The sequence below is a fragment of the Pan paniscus genome, chromosome 4 (genome assembly GCF_029289425.2).
Source record: "Pan paniscus chromosome 4, NHGRI_mPanPan1-v2.0_pri, whole genome shotgun sequence".
NCBI classification, from domain to species: domain Eukaryota; kingdom Metazoa; phylum Chordata; class Mammalia; order Primates; family Hominidae; genus Pan; species Pan paniscus.
In genome coordinates, this window is record NC_073253.2 from 81,712,549 (window position 1) to 81,731,805 (window position 19,257).

General features: G+C 31.1%; 1 long non-coding RNA gene across 1 annotated transcript in view; it reads left to right on the forward strand.

Annotated features, from left to right (window-relative positions):
* LOC134730443 (uncharacterized) overlaps positions 1-19,257 on the forward strand; it is a 400,466-nt gene that overhangs the window by 181,621 nt on the left and 199,588 nt on the right. The window contains exon 4 of the long non-coding RNA XR_010112205.1: positions 5,582-5,643. This is a non-coding gene — a long non-coding RNA (uncharacterized LOC134730443). The remainder of the gene's footprint in view (positions 1-5,581; positions 5,644-19,257) is intronic.

Sequence of the window (19,257 nt, forward strand, 5' to 3'; positions counted from 1 at the left end):
CTTTCCTTTATAAATTACCTAGTCTTTGGAAGATCTTTGTAACACTGTGATAACAAACTAATACTAACGATTTTATTTGTTTTAAAATATGCTGAATTCTTGAATCCATTGATTTTAAAAAATCAAATATAGAACTCTCTTGACTAATATTTCTCAAAATAATGCTCTGTCTCATTTTCTTTGCTTCTCCTCTGGAAACCCAATTACAAGTAGATTAGATTTATTTCTTTTCTTTCTTTTTTACTGTTTCATATTTTTCAGTTTTTATTTTTGTGTTTCCCATTCTTTTTTATGTATTTTGCACATTTTTGCGACTCACCAGTTTCTTTTAACATTTCTCTTACTATTTCAATTTACTATTTTTATTTTCTTTACCAAGTTTGTTTTTATATCAACCAATAATTTATTAACTTTTGTTTTTTAAATATATTTTGTACTTTTTAAATATATATTCCATCTTATTTATTTTGTTCATCTTTCTTTTAATTTTTTTTTTTTTTTTTGCTAACTGTAATGTCTGTATCATCTCTGGGTTGCTTTATGCTTATAATTTTATATTTTCATTATCAATCGCTTTATTCTGATTTTCTGTATATGTTAGAAATTATTAATCAAGATTGTTGAAAATGTATTTTAGAGGCCTTTCTGTAAAGAATTTTGGCTTATTTTTTCCTGGCAGATAGTTAAATTACTGGCAATTCTCATTAATTCTACCAATGCTTTGTTATAGTTATTTTTTTAAGGAAATATGAAAGGGTTTTTTATATGATTGATTTGTGGTTTATTTGCTTTTTTAACCCCTAATAGAAAATAGCTCTTACTTCTAGGGTATGACTCTAATGCACCCTCAAATGAGTGTCTGGGGTGCTTGAGGAATCTCTGCTCTGGCTGAGACCAAAGCCCTGCTATATTCCACTCTGTGTGCAATTGCTAAAATCTACTCAGGTGCATTCCAACCAGCAGCTGCTCTCTACCAGTCTCTTCAAGTGTCGCTATGTGCACATGTAGTTCAAAAGACAAAAAAAAAAAAAAAAGAGAGAGAGAGAGAGAAAGAAAAAAATTCTGAAAATAAAAGGAAAATTTTCTTAGTTTTCTGGATTTCCTTCTCCTTGGCTTCCCCCATCTGGTACCTGAATCCCAATCTGAAGCCACCTCAGCTGTCTGAAATTTGATTTTTTCCTTCTTTGCATGGGAAGATTATTTATATTTGCTCATATCTCCCTGCTTTCAAGCCAAGAAATATTCCTTGGAGAAGCTGAGACAAATATTTGACTGACCCAAATTGCCTCTATTATTTCAAGGATACAACCTTGCATTTCTTACTCCCCACAACTAACAAAAGGAATTTTCCCTTTTTTTTTGTTTTTTGAGATGGAGTCTCGCTCTGTCACCAGGCTGGAGTGCAGTGGCAGGATCTCAGCTCACTGCAATCTCCGCCTCCGAGGTTCAAGCAATTCCCCTGCCTCAGCCTCCTGAGTAGCAGGGACTACAGGGGCTCAACACCACGCCTAGCTAACTTTTTGTATTTTGGTAGAGACAGGGTTTCACCATGTTGGCCAGGATGGTCTCGATAATCTGACCTTGTGATCAGACCACCTCGGCCTCCCAAAGTGCTGGGATTACAGGCATGAGCCATGGCATCCAGCCAGAGTTTTCCTTTTACTACATACTCAATTTAAGTTTCATATTTGTCTAAAGCAGAAAGATAAGTTTAATATAGCTAGTCTATCATGGCTAGAACAAAAATCTGTGAGGCTTTCTTTGGATTAATCAATCTCTAGTTTGGAAGTAACGCAAGTATTTTTAATGGTCTCACAAATACATGGCTATATCGTTTTAAATACCCTTATTAATGTTTTTTTTTAATTTTTCTTTCTCTTATTTTGTTTCCAGTCGATTTCTAGCACCTTTAACCTTAATAAAATAGATCAGTTGAACACAAATAAGTGTTTCAGACTCTCGAAAAACAGGCTTGTGTAGATTCTAGGCAGCATCTGCAAAATTAAATGTTTACCTTTCCTCTACAACCTCCCCTTCCTTCCATATCTAGACTTAAATTTCTACATGTAAGAATATTTTTTAAAAAGTAATTAACTTACTTTTTGAACCCTAATGGAACTTGTTCCTTAACTATGCACTTATTGTAAATATAGTATCAGAGGTTGGATCTCTCATGACACTTTGATTTATTTCATTTATTTTTCATCAGAATCAAAACTTACTTGGAATTTTCATGTTCCTGTTTTGTTTGAATCCAAATAGGTTCATATATGTGTTTTGATATAGACATCACAATAGTTACCATAAAATTTAGTTAAGTTTTAAAAAGAAATATGCCGGGCACAGTGGCTCATGCCTGTAATCCCAGCACTTTGGGAGATAGAGGCAGGTGGATCATGAAGTCAGGATTTTGAGACCAGCCTGACTAAAATGGTGAAACCCTGTCTCTACTAAAAATAGAACAATTAGCCCGGCATGGTGGCAGGTGCCTATAATACCAGCGACTCAAGAGGCTGAGGCAGAATTGCTTGAACCCTGGAGGTGGAGGTTGCAGTGAGCCCAGATCGCGCCACTGCACTCCAGCCTGGGCCACAGAGCAAGACACCACCTAATATATATATTATATATTATATATATAATTATTATATATAGGCTATAGATAATTATATATAATATTAATATTTATAATATAAATATTATATATAATTATATAATATATATAATATAAATATTACATAATGTAATATATTATATATAATATATATTACATAATGTAATATATAATATATATTACGTAATGTAATATATATTACATTACGTAATATATATTATATATTACATTACGTAATATATAATATATATTACATTACGTAATATATAATATATATTACATTACGTAATATATAATATATATTACATTATGTAATATATAATATATATTACATTATGTAATATATAATATATATTACATATAAAACATATAAAATATATATATTATATATACTATATAAAATATATATATTGTATAGATAATATATATAAAATATAAAATATATATATTATATATAAAATATATAATATATGTATTACATATAAAAATATATAAAATATATATTATATATAATATATAAAATATATATTATATATTATATAATATATATTATATATAATATATATAAAATATATATAATATATATTATATAAAATATATAAAATATATATTATATATATTATATAAAATATATATTATATATAAAATATATATTATATATATTATATAAAATATATATTATATATAAAATATATATTATATATATTATATAAAATATATATTATATATAAAATATATATTATATAAAATATATAAAATATATATTATATAAAATATATAAAATATATATTATATATATTATATAAAATATATATTATATATATTATATAAAATATATATTATATATAAAATATATAAAATATATATTATATATATTATATAAAATATATATTATATATAAAATATATAAAATATATATTATATATATTATATAAAATATATATTATATATAAAATATATAAAATATATATTATATATATTATATAAAATATATATTATATATAAAATATATAAAATATATATTATATATATTATATAAAATATATATTATATATAATATATATAAAATATATATTATATATAATATATATAAAATATATATTATATATAATATATAAAATATATATTATATATAATATATATTATATATATAAAATATATATTATATATAATATATATTATATATATAAAATATATATTATATATAATATATATTATATATATAAAATATATATTATATATATGAAATACCTTTTCCTATTTAAAAAAGTTATTTTTGACTTCCAAAAATAAGACTTTATTAGACATCATACAGTATAAGACTTGTCCTATTTAAAAAAAACTACACAGTTTAAAATATTTTATATATGTATTACCAACTAAACTATAGTTTTTATGTTTTTGAATTAAGTACTTTTTTAAAATTTTGCTAGATCACTTGACATTTCTTTGATATTTTGTTTTTTTAATAAATCTTAGACGGCATAACAAACATTTTGGAATAATCTTCTTTATTTGCTTTTTGGTTTTCAACTTATAGCAATTTATTGTTACTATTTAGAGAATAAGTAGTAAAATAATTAACATTATTAAAAATGTTCTTCTTATAAAACATTATTGTACACATCCAATACATTTTTATATGCAATGGTCTCACTCCCAGAGAGAAGATTTTCTAGTCCAATATCCAGGTCTAAGAAGGTTTTACTTATGCTCTATTTACTGCCTAATTATCTGGAACTATTAAAGAATGAAGCATACAATATATTCTAAATTTCAAACTGCATCATCATCATGTTTATTTTACTTAAACCCTAATAATAAGTTTTGCCTTTGACACCTGAAATTATGAAAATGGGCTTCCATCATGCCAATCTCAACCTCCCAATATTTCTGGCATTTGCAGTATTTATCTGAGATTTTTAAGAAGAATCATCTGAATAAATTTTGTTTATCAGAGCCTCAATGAATATATACATAAATTTTTGGTTAATACAGGCCCTTAATCTCTGAATACAAGTACTCAAACATGTTGTTGCTGTTTTTTTCTTTTTTTTTTTTTTGGCTCAACGTTTTAAAGGTCAGATAGCCCAGGATTGGAAAGACCTGTTAATGTTTATTACTGATTTATTCTTTTAGTTCTTGTTTACTTGTTTTTTTTTCAAACTGAACCTATGTTCTAAAATTCTGAAATGAATTTTTCTCATGCATATTATGAAGAGGGTTTAATTTGAACTTTTTCTTGCATCTGATCAGGATATGTAAAAACACACTTTAGAGTTTGTACGTATAATCTCCAGCTAAAAACAAATATTAATAAACAGTTTTAGTATTATTGTGTCAGATTTTCTGAAAGTATATATATCATCGATGTCTTCTATAAATCCATATTTTTTATTTCCTCTTGTTTTTATTTCTATTTATCAGCCACAATATATATTAATCAATTAGGCTATATCTGTAACTCATTATCATATTGTTTTCCTTTCCCCCAAATTAATCATTAGTAAGTATGTTTTCACTTACTATTAAAAATGTTGGCCAAGCGCGGTGGCTCACGCCTGTAATCCCAGCACTTTGGGAGGCCAAAGCAGGTGGATCATGAGGTCAGGAGTTCAAGACCAGCTTGACCAACATGGAGAAACCCCGTCTCTACTAAAAATTAAAAAATTAACCAGGCGTGGTGGCACCTGCCTGTAATCCCAGCTACTCGGGAGGCTGAGGCAAGAGAGAATCACTTGAACCCGGGAGGCAGAGGTTGCAGTAAGCGAGATTGCACCGCTGCACTCCAGCCTGGGTGACAGATCAAGAATTCATCTCAAAAAAGAAAAAAGTCAATAGTTTATCAGTTGTCCATTTTTACAGTATTTCCTACTCGATATGTTATTACTATAAGACATGTTTACAAGGTTTTCAGATAATTTTTAAATTTTAATTGTCAATTTATTATTTATTGGCTTTTTTTTTCAGGTGGTTATGGATTTTGTATTTGCCCATGTTTAATGAGCTTTACAACACTTCCATCAGAGAACGTGAGTTATTTAATTTTTCTTTTTATTTTTTACATTGACACCTAAAACATGTTTTCCTCATTTATAACATTAAGTTATCAATATATATTCTTTTCATTTATTTTATTAATTTTATTACTGATAACTTTACTTCTTATATTATTTATATATATTTTATAATATATATAAATGGCCTTTTCAGTTTTCCCAAAGTAAATATATATTGAATGCATAATAACTATTACACCATTTTCTATTATTAAATAAATCTTTTGGAAACAACTGAATAGTAAACACATTTTCATTCTAAATTATATATCTCAGTGTTACAAACAAACTAAATCAGGGCATTCTTAGACATAAAGAATAGTACAATGTTTACTACTATAACAAACAAGGAGATACTTAAAAATAAAAAATATTTAACTTAATTGTAATATCAAAATATTTAAAAGAAGTATTCACTTTAAGCAACAATAGTTGAAGATAAAACAAAATTTGTTACATATGTTATCAGGATGTTGTTGGAACATCGAATAATTGCTGCATTAATTTAAGAGTAGTCATTTTAGTTTTTAACCTTATAAATTGTATTCTTATTGCAAGATTTAGGTAAATATGTTTTCATGGGAATTATCTAGACATTTTATAACAGATTTTTTCAAAATAGGATGGAGTTGTTCTTCATTAAATGTATAAACTTTACATGTATAATTAAAATTAGACCAGAGTTCAGTAAAAATCAGTGTCAAATTATTAAAACGTCAAGGATATTATTTTTAAAATTTCACCTTAGGATGAAATTAAAATAATGCCATAATTTTTAGAAATGTTTCTTATTTATTGTTTCCATAAGCATAGATTTGTTGGACATCAATTTGTAACATGAATACATTAAATGTTTCCTTCCACCTCTACAAATTAAAGAGAAAATAATGTAGATAAATTATGCCAATAAAGTTAAATTAATATGCTAGTTGAATTTTAAAGAATATAACAAGGTGATTAAAATGTAACATGAGATAAATCATGTTAACATAAAAAATATAAGTGCAATGCGTGAATACTATAGAATATTGATATACCAAAAGAAACACTAAGAAAGAAAGCTAAATTATTTATAACACTATAAAGTTATATTAGGCTCAAATATATAATGGAAAAATAATACTGTAATCAGTTATTGTGGAATTAAATGTCAGTGAAAACCATTAGATTGTTGCTTAATTTTTCTAGATCATAATTCAAAACAGAACCATTTTGCATGTTAAGCCTACATAAATAACACTGTACTTATTGGTCTGAAAATTATATGTTGTTACTAAATAGGTTTGATATTAAATCACCTACATAGTATGACTGCACAAAATTAATCTTCTACCACAAAATATACTCAACTTGCTATGATTCATAGAAACTGAAAGGCAAAAGTTACTTTTAAAGTCATTTTTGACTCATTTTACAAATAAAGGAATACAAAATCCAAAAAAAATTTGCTTAACATATATTGTCACTTGTTTATAAAGATAACCTGATTTCTGCTTTTGTCCCTGTTCTGAAAAAAAAAGAAAGATTTACTCATTATGCTGGTGCTCTCCACTGAGGCTACTTTTGTAAAAGTTTTACAACTTTTGGTCCTGATGTCTTCCCCCCAAAAAAGAAAGCAGTGGAGCTAAACCTCCATTGCATGGAAATCCACATGAGAATGGCTAATCTAGTGAAAGTACCAGCCTATGGCTCAGTATCTACCCTCTTATAATATTATTTAATTATTACTCCTATGTGAACAAGGCTAGACCTTAATTTTTCTTCTATAAGAAAGCCTCAATGGAGAACATTAGCGTTGTATGCAGCCATTCACATAAAGCAGACCATACAGTCTCTACAGATACAGAGAGATTACAAAGGTGTCCTGTTTATGCTGCTATAACAAAATACCTGAAACCGGATAATTTATAAAAAGCAGAAATTTGTTTTCTCACAGTTCTGGAGGCTGCAAAGTTCAAAGTCAAGGCACTGGCGTGTTTGGTTGTCTGGTCAGGGCTGCTCTCTGATTCCAAGATGCTTGGTTGCTGCATTCTTTGTAGGAGAAGGATACGGTGTCCTCACAAAGCAGAGATAGAAGGACAAGAAAGCTGAGTGCAGAGTGAAGCCTCTTTCATAAGAACCTTCCCATTCACAAGGGTGGAGCTCCCATGACAGGATCATCTTTTAAAGAGCCAACTTCTTAATACTATTACATTAGCAATTAAGTTTCTGCAATTGATTTTTTGAGAGGACATTTTCAAAGCATAAAACAAGGCTATTCACACATAAATCAGTCATAAATTGTTTCTAGCAATAAAACAAACTAAATGAAACATGTAAGACCTTGTGCTAAAATTTGCCTAGAGATTCTTACTAAAATATTGCCTGTATCCATTTAAATGCATGACTGAATTAAAAAAATAAGGAACATACTGAAGTTCAATTTAAAAATTATTTTAAAACATACTGTTAAGTGTGAGTGAACATGCCTATTCCTGTACCAATAATAGAAGGACCTAAGATTACATGCCTACAGAAATTCATCAGATGAGGCCATGATTCTAGATAAGAAAGGTGAAGCTTAAAAATAAATGCCACCAAAAGGCCAAACATACGTTTACAACTACCACAGAGAGATTACAAAGGTTTTGTTTGTTTGTTTGTTTGTGAGTGTGTGTGTGTTTTCTTCCTGTCTAGTTCCTTGCTTTAAAAGTTTGGGTAGGGATAAGAGGAAAAAAAAAACACTAAACTAAAATTTTGTGGCAAAACCCTATGTTTAAGCAAATTTAGCAGTTTACACTCATACTATATCTTTGATTCAACAGCTTCAACCTAGAATATAATATGTATGAACTGATAATATCTTTGGTTCACCTAGTAGAATTGAAGCAAAAATAAACATAGCATATAGAGACAATGTCTCATATCATTTCAAAAATTCATTTTTTAGGATTCATTGCTAGAGAATTACTGTGTTCTTTGAAGATGTCATAACATTTTGCTTTTTCTTTTTTTTTAATTTTTTTTTATTATTATACTCTAAGTTTTAGGGTACATGTGCACATTGTGCAGGTTAGTTACATACGTATACATGTGCCATGCTGGTGCGCTGCACCCACTAACTCGTCATCTAGCATTAGGTATATCTCCCAATGCTATCCCTCCCCACTCCCCCCACCCCACAACAGTCCCCAGAGTGTGATGTTCCCCTTCCTGTGTCCATGTGATCTCATTGTTCAATTCCCACCTATGAGTGAGAATATGCTGTGTTTGGTTTTTTGTTCTTGCTATAGTTTACTGAGAATGATGATTTCCAATTTCATCCATGTCCCTACAAAGGACATGAACTCATCATTTTTTATGGCGGCATAGTATTCCATGGTGTATATGTGCCACATTTTCTTAATCCAGTCTATCATTGTTGGACATTTGGGTTGGTTCCAAGTCTTTGCTATTGTGAATAATGCCGCAATAAACATACGTGTGCATGTGTCTTTATAACAGCATGATTTATAGTCCTTTGGATATATACACAGTAATGGCATTTTGCTTTTCCATAGTTCCAGTATTATTACCCTGATTTCTTCACACCTGAAGAAACAGTCACTTCTTTTTCAATTTACTTTCATTGGGGCAGGACTTTTTTTCAGGATGTGACTAGGATGTATGTTGATGGAGGTCATTTGGCTTTGCTTCTGGAGTGCTTCAGTGGAGAATACTCAGTGTGGTTTCCTTGATTATAAATAGCCTTAGGGTGGCGGCATTCTCAAATGCCAGCTGTAGTAGTCGTGTACTGGGCAGGTGAGTGAGCTCACAGCCTCCTGGGTAGCTGGGATGATGTGGGTGATGGCAGTAGCAGAGAGCAGAGGTAGTGAGAAGCTTGTCTTTTTCCCAAGCGCTGTGCACTTCTGTCAGCAGATGTGATGGACTGTGCAGGTTGACTTTCACGCCCGTAGGTATCACTTGCATGTGACAGCCAACTGCAGCAGTGACAGTGGGTTTATGCTTGACCTTTGTTAACCAGGTGGGGCACGTGGGTGTCCCAGGTGATAGGTTGGCCAGTGGAACATTCAGTGGTTCAGAGGTCCCTAGTTCGGCCTCTGAGGTGTAGGGTAAGGGTGGGAGTCAATGAAGCTAGCAGGGCTGGGCCAGGCAAGCCTATACTTGGAACCTGCAATAGCAGAAGCAAGTGCCAACCCAGAGGGGTGTGAGGCTCCACAGGCAAGCGAGCAAGAGTGGGACCCATTTTACTCTCAGACTCTGGACCAAGTGGGGCTCCTTTCCACAGCCCAACCACAAAGTTCATATCAAACTTCACTCAATTAGCACTGATAATAGCGATCTAAAGATAAATAAATAATCCCAAGTCAGAACTCATGAAGAGCTTATCCTCGGCAAATAAGACTGCCAACACAATCAACAGCCAAATTATTTACACCAATAAATTTCAAATTAAAGTAGCTTAGACAGATTTAAAAATAAATAAATTTATATGCATACATATATGAGTATTTAAGACATAAAGAATCCATTATGGGGGCTGCATTATGAAAAAAGCATTGAAATATTTAGAAATAAGTAAAATAGAACTTATAGAACATAATTTTATATCTGTATATATTTATGTTGAGTAGATTAGGCACTAAGATTAAAATGAAATGGCTATATAAAGTAGAAAGTTAGATTAATCTATAGATAATTAGTAAAAAGAAAGATATGAAGAAGTAATTCATAATAAAGCACCAAGTGATTAAACAGTTGCAATATATAAAACAGAGGTAAATTGAAATAGAATCCCAAATGACAGAGGTCAACATATTTCAGATTTCCCAGAAAATGATATTGCTTTGGGGACACAATATTCAAATGAACAAAGTTAGACAATTTTCTGGAATTGCAAATGGGCAGAAATGCTCAAATTCAGGGAGCATAAGAAAGAGAATTCACTCAGAGATTTTACAGTGCCCTGGCAAATGCAAATTAGTACATCTATAGATAAAACATATCTAAAATGTAGATTTCCCAGCCTCTGTTTCAGCCATTGGTGTTTCTGTGATTAGATTTCAGTTTAATTAGACGTAAGCATATCTGATGTGGTCAATTTTCAGAATATCTGCAAATTAAAGAAAAGCTGCTTGCTCAGGAGTTCATCTTTGCTGCCTTTCCATGGTCTGCAATGTGATTGCGGCAGTGAGCACCTTTCACCTTGAATGCAGAAATTAGAGTAAAAATGAGATCAATGTCCCAGGATATAACACAGCAACGAGAAAATAGGGACCAAGGTTCCTGCATAACCAAATAGAACAGAGCTGTCCTGTTAGCTTGGGTCAGCATGGAAATAAATTACCACACATAAACCAAAACCGTGAGACCTTTTTGTAATAGCATCTTGGTATTTGCTATCATACAGATTTTAGGTACTCTAAGACATTCATATTGTTTCATCATTTGAGGAGAAAACAATAGAGAAAGGGAGAGAAAGAGGGAGAGGGTAATGAGGGGGCAAAGCCGTAGGAGAGGAGAGAGACAGAAGTTTAGACTTTGTCAAATTGTCTTTTGAAAATTTTTTATTTATAATAAAAAATAAAGTGAGAGAATATCAGCTTAGGGAATCCAAATATATTGCAGCTGTGTGAAATTTATATGTTACTCCCAGAGAACCAAAGACTAAAAACATTAAAATTAAAGGTTGGAAAAATACATAACCAACAAGCAAAATTACTACTAGCCAAAAAAAATTGTGGAAGTGATATGAACAAAAAATTGGCTGAAACAAACAAACAAACTTAAATGGCTAGCAACAAAAAAAGTGTCAATTTTGCTAGTAGTTATTGGGAAATAAAATTGACATATATGTATGTGTGTGTATTATATATATGCATAAATGTATATATTCATAGATGTATATATCAACCTTTAATAATTAAACTAGTAGAAATCTTCAGAATAGAAAGCCTTGGCAAATAAACATTTATAGTACATATTGTTAAAAACATTATAGAAAGAAATCTGCCAGTGCTTATTTAAATAAAAGTCTATATGCATACTAACCCAACAATTCCACCATTGAAGCTCATCTGTATAGAAATATCCATAAAGCAAAATAATAAATGTGTCTCTTTAAAAAATAGGATTCAGGTACATAAGTTGCTAGGGCTGCCATAACAAAGTACCACAGACTGAGTGGCTTAAAGAATGGCCTTTTGGCCGAGAGCAGTGTCTCATACCTGTAATCCCAGCACTTTGGGAGGCCAAGGAGGGGGAATCATGAGGTCAGGAGATCAAGACCATCTTGGCCAACATGGTGAAACCCCATCTCTACTAAAAATACAGAAAAATTAGCTGGGCGTGGTGGCGCGTGCCTGTAGTCCCAGCTACTCTGGAGGCTGAGGCAGGAGAATTGCCTGAACCTGGGAGGCGGAGGCTGCAGTGAGCTGAGATCGTGCCACTGCACTCCAGCCTGGTGAAAGAGCAAGACTCCGTCTCAAAAAAATAAACAAGGAAAAAAATAAATAAATAATAAAAAGAATAGCCTTTTATTTTCTCACGGTTCAGGAGGCTACAAGTCCAAGATCAAGATGTCAACACAGCTGGTTTCTTTCTGAGACTTCTGTCCTTGGCTTGTAGATGGCTCTCATTTTGCATGATCTTCCCTGTGTACATATCTGTGTCCTAATCTTCTGTTTATAAAAGGACACCAGTCATTAGATTAGAACCCACTCTAATGACCTCATTTAACTTAATTACTCTTAGAAAAGCTCTTTCTCCAACTACAGTCACATCTTGAGGTAATGAGGGTAAGAACTCCAACACATAAACTTTGGGGGAATATAATTTAACCCATAACAATATGGATGGCTATTCTATTGTATTTTTAGTAATACAAATGCAGAAAAATTCTGAATTACCATTAATAGAGAAATCATTGTGTAAAATTATGTCATGTATACTACAATAATTATACAACTTTAAAATATGATTTTATTAATTTATATTAATGTGTATGGATATTCATAATATATTATGCTATGATTTGGATATTTTAGCCCTCCAAATCTTATGTTGAAATGGAATAATCAGCTTTGGAGGTGGGGCCTGATAGGAGGTGGTTGGATCGTGGGGCAGTTTCTCATGGTTTAACACCATCCCCCTTGGTTCTGTCAGGGAGAAAGTGAGTTCTTGTGAGATCTGGTTGTTTGAAATTGTGTGGCACCTCCTCCCCCTCTCCCTTGTTCCGACTCTCACCATGTGACATGCTGGATTTCCCATTTCCCTCGCCCATCATTAGAGGCCTTCTCCAGAAGCAGATGCCGACACTGTGCTTCCTGTTTAGCCTGCAGAGCTTTGAGCCAATTAAGCCTCTTTTTTTTTCTTTTTTAATGAATTGGCCAGTCTCAAGTTTTTCTTTACAGCAATTCAAAATTGGCCTAATATATCTCGTCAGGAGGAAAATGTAATGATGCTATTTTCCTAGAAGGGGACATTTTTCCATTTTGCTTGCTAGAACTTAATTTGATTATTTCTTTTCTTGCTATTTAATTGAGTTCCTTATATATTTTGGGTATTACCTCCTTCTTAGATGTATATTTTGCAAATGTTTTTCTAGAAGGGGAATCTGTGGATTGTCTATTATGTTAATTGATCTTTTTGATGTACAGAAGCTTTTCAGTTTGATGCAATCTCCTTTGTCTATTTTTGATTTGGTTGCCTGTGCTTTTGGGGTCATATTGAAAGAAAAAAGTCATTACCTGGTCCAGTGTCATAAAGCTTTTTTCCTTGTGTTTTCATCTAGCAGTTTTACTGTTTCAGGTTCTACATTTAAGTTTTTAATCCTGTTTCACTTAATTTTTGTGTATAGAGTAAGATAAGGGTACACTTTTAATCCTCTGCATGCAGACATTCGGTTTTTCCAACACCATTAATTGAAGAGACTATCTTTGTCCCATTGTGTGCACTTGCCTTTTTTGCTGAAAATTAATTGACCTTAAATGCGTGGATTTATTTCTGGGCTCTCTATCCTGTTCCATTAGTTGATATGTCGGTTTTTATGCCAGTATCATGCTCTTTTGATTACTATAGTTTTGTAACATATTTTAAAATCATGTAGTGTAATGCCTCTAGCTTTGCTTTTTAAAGAGTTAAAATTATCACAGGATTTAGTTATTGAAGATCAAAGTACTGTGATGAAATTGACAATGGTATATAGTTATACTGTGGTATAAATGTATAAAACTTAAGGCATGAAGAAACAAAGCATAATGCATGTCTCCTTGGAAATAAGGATCTGTAGTGGGAGGAAAGAAAATGAAAACAACATCAAGGCAAGATTGGACTACTCATGGTCAGTATCTTATTCAAAATTCACCAATTAGGTAAATGTTTACATGTCAACTGTTACATCATGTGTGAGGACAAAGTAGAAGCCAGGATTCTCAGGCAGTGGAGATTCTGCCAAACAGTAAGGTAACATCAAGAGTAGAAAAGAGGTAATCACTTCTATCAACATTTACTTATGAAAGATCATGAATCAAGAGTCATTTATGAGATTTATGTACATGTGAACATATCTGCATTATTGAACAATAGCACATTTTAAAATATAGTAATATCAAATATTTGAATATTCAATTGAATGCATTCTTGTTGTGGATTTTACATACAGATTCTATATTTTGGATCAATATTTTCTGTTACCTTAGGTGGCTTTATAGAAAGCTACACTATTTAGAAATATAGAGCAATCAATATCATTCTATGCTAACAAAACAGATATGAAAAAAGCTTAGGGACGTTTTGAAATGATAATAAATAAACTATAAAGTAATGCTGCAAGAAAATAAAAGCATCACCTATTGGGCAAAATCACGGGCTTTCACTAGTCTATTTCAGATTCATTTATCTACTATAATTCAAGGTAGTATAATTTGAATGCTTAACAAATCATCTACATTAATGTCAAGAAAATAAAGTTAAGCAACCATGTTAAAATTTTTCCGCAAGTTTTTTTAATTTGTAAGAATTTATTTTTCAATACATCAATCATTTTCTGTTGATTCCAGTAGTGATAACTTGAGTCATATTATTATATTAGCAGACTGACAAAATAATTATATTGAAGTTCCAAGATACATGCTTTTTTTTCCTAATCTGTTATTAGCTAAATCTATGAACTTTTAAAATGTACAGAATATCCTTGTTTAGATGCTGTTGGATGAATTATTAATTTATCTTCCTTCTTCTTTTTGTATGTACATATCAGCTTGAAAATGCCAATTCTCAATATCTCAGGATTCCTGTAAATTAGAACTCATCATGTGAGAAGTAAAAAAAGGTCTCTTGGAAAGCTTTGAGAACATTGTGTTTTCCTAGATAAAAGTGGTTGGCAAAGCTTCTTTCCTGATATTGCCAAGACTTTCAAGACTGAAGTGATGATAGCCATCTTTGTTACAATGAGAAAAAAGGCTAAGAATATTTCAGAGACAATGGCTTCATTCTAGTCATTTTGTTATGTGACACAAAGGAATTTCCTTTAAATTTGCTTTTTGGCCATCTGTTGGGATTTTCCGTTACCTATAATCAAAGCCATTTCTGATTTACATACAAAGCTTCATTTTTCATTTTAAATACATATAGGAAGTACAATAAAAGAGAAGAAAGATTTTTAAGATTTAGTTTAATATAAATTATGGTATATGGGTTTTATTTTCTCAGTTATTCTTATTAAACTGATTTTCACGAATTTCTAAAAAAAATGTTTATGACAAAACAAACCATTGCATATTTCCTACAGCTACTACTAAGTAAATGCTCAAGAAAAGATAAATCCTGGAATCTAAATATTCTAGGCATGGAACAAAAAATTTTGAAAGATACATTTTTCAGCATGTATCTACAATTCCTTTAATTTTCTCGTTATAGAATAGCATTGTGTGCCCAAAATGTGTTCTTCGTCTTGAAGGATCTTTTTTGAAACAAAAACAGAAACTGAACAATACTAAGCCAAGCAAGTTACAACTTATTAATCACTCTTCATACTCCCTATCAATCAATTCAAAAATATACATTTTTCTCTATCATTTATTTTCTTCTATTTAAAATTTTTGAAATATAGGAGATAGAATATAGATACATATGCTGATGATGGTTAGAAAATTAGGAATATAGCTACATATATATTATAAATTATCACTTAACATTACCAGTTCTTATTATAGTTCAAACAGGGTTTCATATTCATATTTTGTCTATGTTCTTTTATAATATCAATATATTATTAATATTGAGTTGGTCATTTTTTAAAAAATACCTATTAGGTAGATACATTTTCTAGCTATTTGAATGGCTACGATGTAATTATCATATTAAGAAACATTTATAGGGTGTTCAATGTATGTCTTGAACTGTACAAATGAGCATCTTATTTCACAAAACTTATATGTAAGAACATTTACTATACTAATTTTTTCAATGGGTAATTGAGGCACAAATAGCATAATAATTTATCTAAGTTCACACAACTAATTATTGGCACAGATAAGATTTGAACTCAGGCCATCTCGCTTCAAAATCTGACTTTATCCTATAAAGTTTTATTGTTTCTTTTTTTTTTTTAATGTTAAAGTCTAAAGCAAGTGCCCTTTTTAATGCTGACATTCTTGCTTAGAAATAAAAAATTATTTGAAGTTTTGCTGGTCAACAAAATAAAGTATTTCTATACTTCTGCTTTTACTTTTTTGCAGGGCATTTTTAGAGTTTTCTGTCATTATAACACATGGATAATATGTTGTAAATAAGATGTCATTTTAATATAACACATAAATGGTTTAACATTTTAATAACAATTTTGTTACATAGATCAGTAAAGGAAAACATACTTTTTTTTTGAGACAAAGTCGCTCTATTGCTTAGACTGGAGTGCGGTGATGTTACTATGGTTGACTGCAGCCTAGACCTTCTGGGCTCAAGCGATCCTCTTATCTCAGCCTCCTGAGTAGCTGGGACTACAGGCCTGTGCCACCACATCTGGCTAATTTTTTGTTACTTTCTTTTAATTTTCGTAAAGACAGAGTCTTCTTATGTTGCCCAAGTTGGTCTTCAACTACTGGGCTCAAGGGATCCTCCCAACTTGGCCACCCTAAGTACTGCAATTACAAGCATGAGCCACTGTGCCTGGCCCTAAAAAATACTTTAAATGTTTTTATGAAACTTAATTTCAGGCTACAACTGAAATCTCAAAATTAGTTTGTAAAGTTTCTTATATTTTCTGAAAATTACTTTGGTTTATATTGGTTTTATAAGCAAATATACAAGTTATTTTGTCTAATATTCTTTATAAAAAATCCACTAATGCAATGAGATTAAAATATAATAAACATCAAATAATTTAATAAATTAGTACATAAAAAAGAGTCAAATTACAGTGTATAAAACTTAGTTATGCCAAAGAGAAGCTGTAAAAACTGAAATTAATGTCTATTTTTAATTAGAAATTTTAAAAATAATTGGAAGTTACTTAATTTTAAAATTATTTTTGGAATGCAAATACATATAATTCATAATCCATATAGTTAAATTAATGATTTATTTCAATATCTTAAAAATGAAGCCTTCTATACCAATGGAAAAGAAAAAAAACAGGTATTTTAAGTATATCTTTTCATAGTTGTCTCCAACATGATTGATTAGCTGTAATTTTTCAATGACTAAAATTAGAAGATTTATCTGTCTGTATGAATGCTCCATTTCCTTTCCATAGCCTGTTGGAACATGAGTGTTCAAATGTTAACATAGTATTTTACACTTTGTATACCCTTAATGATAATGTCAACCAAAGTTTTATAAACTGAATATCTGTGATTTGAACTGTGGAGACCTTTATATAGTAGAAGGACCTTCAGGAATAAGTTGTTGATTATTTTTGGCTGTCCCAGTAACCAACTAAAAACATTATACTTTTGACTGCCATTCTCAGTTTTCCTAAGGTGTTCTACCCAAGCAAAAACAGAATCGGAATAAATTTATAATACAATTACTTCTGAAATAAAATGAGTTGAAAATGCACAGAAAAACAATAGTAAAGTAGTCCTCCTTATCCCAGTTTCACTTTTCATAGTTTTCAATTACCTGTGGTCAACTGCAGTTTGAAAATACTCAATGGAAAATTCCAAGAATAAACAATTTCTAAGTTTTGAATTGCACACAGTTCTGAGTAGCATGATGAGATTTTTGCCCCATCCCAGGTGGAACTGAATGTGAATCATCCCTTTGTCCCACAAATCCATGCTGTGTACGCTTCCCGTGGGTGAATCACTAAGGAGCTAGCTGGGTTATCAGATCAACTGTTGGTATCACAGTGCTTGTGTTCAAGTCACCCTTATTCTACTTCATAAGTGCAAGAGCAGTGATGTGCAGCAATTTGGATATGTCAAAGAGAAGCTGTAAAGTGCTTCCTTAAAGTGAAAATGTCAAAATTCTCAATAGGGAAAGAAAAAATATATACACTGAGGTTGCTAAGATCTATAGTACAATAGGAAATGTTAAGAGAGGCCGGGCATGGTGACTCAAACCTGTAATCCCAGCACTTTGGGAGGCCAAGGCAGGTGGATCATGAGGTCAGGAGATTGAGACCATCTGGCTAACATGGGTGAAACCCCATCTCTACTGAAAGTGCAAAAAATTAGCCAGGTATGCTGGTACCCACCTGTAGTCCCAGCTACTCAGGAGGCTGAGGCAGGAGAATCGCCTGAACCCGGGAGGTGAAGGTTGCGGTGAGCTGAGATTGCACCACTGCACTCCAGCCTGGGTGACAGAGCGAGACTCTGTCTCAAAAAAGAAAGAAAGAAAGAAAAAGAAATGTTAAGAGAGAGGGACCATTTTCACATAACTTTTATTGGAGTATATTGTTATAATTGGTAAATTTTATATTAAATAATGTTGTTAATTTCTTTCTGTGCCTAATCTATAACCTTTATCATGGGTATGTATAAGAAAAACCATAGTACAGGTATATATAGTTTTCAGTACTATCCATGGTTTCATGCATCCACAGAGGGTCTTGGAACATATTCTCCATCGATAAGGGGGACTACTACTGTTCTGAAATCTTAGAACACATAACCTATTAATAAAACAAAAACAAAAACTGGTTACTGGTGACATAGGGTATATTTTTGGAAAGCAGATATTTATTACATGATAAAAAGTATGGAATTTCTTCATATAAAGATACTGTATTTCCCTCTTCTTCACATATACGAGGCGGTTTAGGAACTATAATAAATCACATTATATATCATACTTTCTGTGTATTTGGAAAGTAAGGAAAGACGTATCTAAATAGTGGATCACTTTGGATATATTTGTAATACTTATCATTTAAAATGCTTAAATTCTTTAATGTTTATAAAACTACAATGTGAAACTTTCAGCCAAGCCCAATATTGTTAATATAAAGACAGAAAAAATATATACACAGACAGACTACACAGTCCTTGTAAAGTATAAATCTAAATTTGTGTCTTAATCATGGCCCTGAGTGTAACATAATTTTTGTGGTTGAAAAAAATGTATTCCTACCATATCCTTGCTACATAAACGATTAATCTAGGA